At 45.1% G+C, this 4,718-nt stretch overlaps 1 protein-coding gene across 1 annotated transcript in view; it reads right to left on the reverse strand.

The window, feature by feature from the left end:
- The window catches only part of LOC115277423 (laminin subunit alpha-3-like), a 225,862-nt gene that overhangs the window by 23,747 nt on the left and 197,397 nt on the right, over positions 1-4,718 (reverse strand). The window lies entirely within an intron of this gene.

Below are 4,718 nucleotides of genomic sequence, written 5' to 3' on the forward strand. Positions count from 1 at the left end.
CTGTTCTCATGGGATTTCTGTAACACTACTTATTTTGTGAAGCTGAGAAAACCTACTTCCTTTCAGTGTGATTCTGCATTCTCAGTTTTAAAAATAAACATAATAGTGTTGACAGAAGAATGGCCAGTGTCTTCAAAAAGTAGAGAGACAGAAAATGCACAAGATGTAGAATCTCCCCTCCCCCCACTTTTCAAAGTCATGGTGGTACCTGGTAAATAGGAAGTATATTAACAAATTAATGCACTATAAATATTATATAAATATATATTGATAACGAAGTCATTTATTAGAGCCAAGAATGCTCTAGAAAACTCTGCTTTTTTTTTCTGTCCACTTTTAAGTTAGTCACTATTAACTCAGTAGAAACAAACTGTTATATTTGTGTTCTAGCCAGATCAGAACAATGGAAAGCACTGTGAGGATTAAACGAGTTCATGGGGACTGACTGGGTGGCTCAGTGAGTTAAGCATCAAACTCAGGTGCAGGTCATGACTTCAGGGTTCATGGGTTCAAGCCCCACAACAGGCTGTGTGCTGACAGCTCAGAGCCTGGAGCCGGTTTTGGATTCTGTGTCTCCCTCTCTCTACCCCCCCTGTTGTGCTCTAGCTCTCAAAAATAAACACAAAAACAACAACAAAAAGTTAATGTACTGGAATTGCTTGGCTCTGGGTGTGGCATGCAGTTGTGAGAGTTGTGGAAGTGTTTTCTGCTGCACTAGAGCGGAGGGCTCTGCACCCAGACTGCCTTGGTTCAAGCCTGCTCCCTGCCTTTTGAGCAGGCGACCTAACTATTCTGTGCATCTGTTTGCTCATTTCTACGATAGGAACATGTTCATCTGTTGCATCAAGTCATGAATTTAAATGGGTTAATATGTGTAACACTTGCCCAGTGCCTGGTATAGAGCAAGGACTCCACGTGAGATGTCAGAGTGAGTAAGTCTCCCACATGACTGCAGGAGCTTTGCCTGTGTGGCTACCTTGACATTCTCACCTCTTTTTTCTTTTTCTTGGCATTTCCCCTTTGATTTGACTTTTGGATCTGTCTGGATCTGACTTCACATAAAACATTAAAACACATGGACTGACTGAAGTCCAGGCAAATATTTGTGTTTCTTAAACAAATGATGTAACCAAGAAAAACCCAAAGCTCATTTCCTTACAAATCCCTAAGGCAGCTCACCTTTCTATCTGCATTCATTTTTATTCAAATCATTATAAATAGTTGAGCTACATGTAATATGCATACAGTTAAATTTCATTAGAAGGAAAAGGAAGAAACAAATCCCGTTGGCATTGCAGCTTGAGCTTAATTATTTTATACAGATGGCTTTTTTGCCTGGAGCTTGACTATTTACACATATTTTAAAACCCATTCTCTGTGGGGTTTGCACATGGTTTTGACCCATCACCATCCCCTGATGTCCTCCCTTCCATCAAGTAGAAGTCGAAGGAAGAAGGTAGCAGAAAAGTGAAGTGGGGAAGATAGGCAGCTAGTGGATATGGACCAGAACCTTTCGAGGGAGCTGTTTTCTTCTCTAACATTGACAGCTCTTACCACCTGCCTGGCTGATTCTGACGCACTTTGAATCCTCATCCCACCCCGAGAAATAGGTAGATACTCTAATCATATTCCAGAGGTAGCATGGGGAGGCATGTGGAGGTTAAACAACTTGTCCAAGATCATGTGGCAGGAAAGTGGCCCTGAGCGCTGGGACCTGAGCGGTCAGTGTGTCACACAAACGAGTGTGACTCACAGTCCTTGCTCTTTACGTTTATACAGTTTGTGTACTTCTAGCACTTGGAGGAACGGTGACTCTTTCCTACAGAACAGTTATCTGCAGCAGAAATGTTAAGAGGGAAGGTTTATTTCCACTATTCTTTGAGGTGTTCTCATTCCTCTGGCTCATCTGAAGGCCTAGAATTCCACGTTGAGTCCAGGATGCATGGGCTGAACACACTTGCAAGAAGAACGTGATTGGTAGGGGTGCAGGCTGGGCTAGTGCATTGGGGTATGTACGCACACCGTGGGCCAATCCGTTCACAAACACCTAGCCGGTCCAAACCTGCAGTCGGCAGATTTCAGAGTAGTAAGAGCCAAATGTAATCCTCATTTTCAGTGCTGGGTCCTGAGTAAATGTCCAGTAGGTCCTTGACTGATTTTTGCCTTAAGAGTTATTATTTTCAGGGCCCCTGGGTGGCTCAATCAGTTAAGCAGCCGACTTCAGCTCAGATCATGATCTCCAGCTCTTGAGTTTGAGCCCTGTGTCAGGCTCTATGCTGACAGCTCAGAGCCTGGAGCCTGCTTTGGATTCTGTGTCTCCCTCTCTGCCCTTCCCCTGCTCACACTTTCTTTCTCTCTCTCTCAAAAATGACCATAAAAAAAGAATTACTATTTTCATTTTAATGGTTTATTATTACACTGACACAATGGGGTAGGTCTTTCCTCAGGAAAGATTTCCTGTTGCTTGGGAGCCTCTGACATTATCAGGGTGATTTTCTCTTCTCATGGGAAATGGGATTAACAGATTATGATTTCCGATTATAATCCCAAACAAGCCATTCCCAGATCTGGGTCCCCACCCCCCAGAGGGATACATTACAGGGAGAGAGGAGAGAACAGGGTACTCACAAAATCTCTTGGTCAGGGCTGCTTCATTTAGAGATTTAACTGGCTTCCTTCATTCCAAACTAGGTTTAAGGGCTGCTGTCTGTAAGGGTCTTCCCCTTATGTGGGAATCAGAACACCTCCCTCCTTTAGAAGAATTATTTACTGCCCCACAGAGTTTGGCTGTGACTATTCAGTAGGACTCCTGTCTGCCCACCACCCCAAAGTGACCCATGTCAGAGGGAGATTCCAGACTCTCTGGACCATCAGAGATGTCACCAGAGAGATAAAGCAGGGTCAGAAACAGCCAATATTGCTTAGCATTTTATTTGCGAGGGAGTAAAAGGCCAGTGAACTCTTTTGACTGGCTTCTATCTCTTACATTTTCCATGTTCTTTTTATTTTTTTATTTTTTTAGAGAGAGAGAGAGAGAGAGAGAGAGAGAGTGCGCACATAAGAAAGTGAGTGGGAGAGGGTCTCAGGGAGAGGGAGAGAGTGAATCTTAGGCAGGCTGACTCAGGGCTTGATCCCACAATGCTGGGATCATGACGTAAGCCGAAATCAAGGGTTCAATGCTTAACCGACTGAGCCACCCATGTGCCCCAGATGTTCTTACGATTTTAGTAAAAACTCAGAGTATAAACTTGCCCAGAAAAAGAAGTAGTCCCTTGTTAGGCAAATTCTACGACAGATTAATAGAAAAATTCTGTGTGTACATCTATCTGTATATGCATAACAATATCTATATATGTATTTCTTTTTTTTTTAATTTTGAGAGAGACAGAGAGAGCAAGAGCAGGGGAGAGGCAGAGAGAGAGAGGAAGAATCTGAAGTGGGCTCTGCTGTCAGAGCAGAGAGCCTGACATGGGGCTTGAACACACAAACCATGAGATCATGACCTGAGCAGAAATCAGGAGTCAGACACTTCACCGACTGAGCCACCCTGACTCACTGGTGCCCACGTCACTATCCATGGGTCTTTTGCTAGCCCTGTACAAATGCAAACTACTCACCAGTAGCTTCCTTGTTGACTCCGAGAATTCCTCGGTGCTCGGGATGAGCCCCCCTGCCCTATAACCTTGACCAACAACTGTACCTGAGCTGCATCCACCATGTCTCTAGCCCAGACTTCTCTGTAGAGGTCCAAGCCTTTCTCCAACTGCTTTCTAGCATCTCCACCTGCTCTTACGTTCTGGGGACTCAGCCTGTCTCAGACTGAAGCCATTGCCCTGCCTCCCTGCCAGTGCCGTCCATCTGCCCAAGGAAACCCAGATGTCACCCTTGAACACTTTTCTACTTTTCTCTCCAAACCCAACCAATCATTCATTCACTGTCCTAATGATCCTAAGCAACCCCTCCCTCTGCCTTATCTGCATGGCTGTTTCCCTGCAGCTGCCCTGTCTCTCGCCTCTGTTAATATGCTCCTCTTCCCACTGCTCTGCCTTTTCTTCTCGAATCCAGTCTCCACCCTGCACCAGAGTGAGCTCCTGAGAAGTTGAAATTGATAATGTCCTTCTTCTGCTGGTGTCCCCCCAGTGATGGCTGTCTTACTGAGACTTTGAAGGTCCTCCGTGTTCTCGCCCCTGCTTCCCACACCAGCCCCATGTGGCATCCCCGACCTGCTGGTACCAGTGTCCTCCAGTTCCTGGAAATTCATGCTTTCTCCAGCTCTTGGTGCTTTATATATGTTGGTTGCTCCTGTATTTCAGGTCCTAGCTGGAGCCCACCTTCTGGTTGGCCCCAACCAGATTAAATTCCCTCCAGGGGACCCAGAGGACCCGAGCTTCTGCTCTCATGGCACCCGCCACACTCTATGGTCTCCCATCTGCCATACTTGAGGTCCTGGCCTGTTCATCATTGCCTTGCCAGCACCAGCCACACCGCCTGACATCACTAGACACTTAGTGAGTACTTGTGTAATGAATAAATGGGAACCTTAGGTGTGCACAGTGGTGCTGACTTCCTTAACCTATTTTATCACAATTAATAGAGTAAAATCAAGATCACTGATCTTGCATAACAACACTTCATGGCTGAATTGATATTTAATATTGATGATACTAAATATGAACAGGCCCTTTTTGGGTCTCAATTTTTTCATCTATAAAATTCAG

The sequence above is a fragment of the Suricata suricatta genome, chromosome 14, assembly GCF_006229205.1.
Source record: "Suricata suricatta isolate VVHF042 chromosome 14, meerkat_22Aug2017_6uvM2_HiC, whole genome shotgun sequence".
Classification (NCBI taxonomy): Eukaryota; Metazoa; Chordata; class Mammalia; order Carnivora; family Herpestidae; genus Suricata; species Suricata suricatta.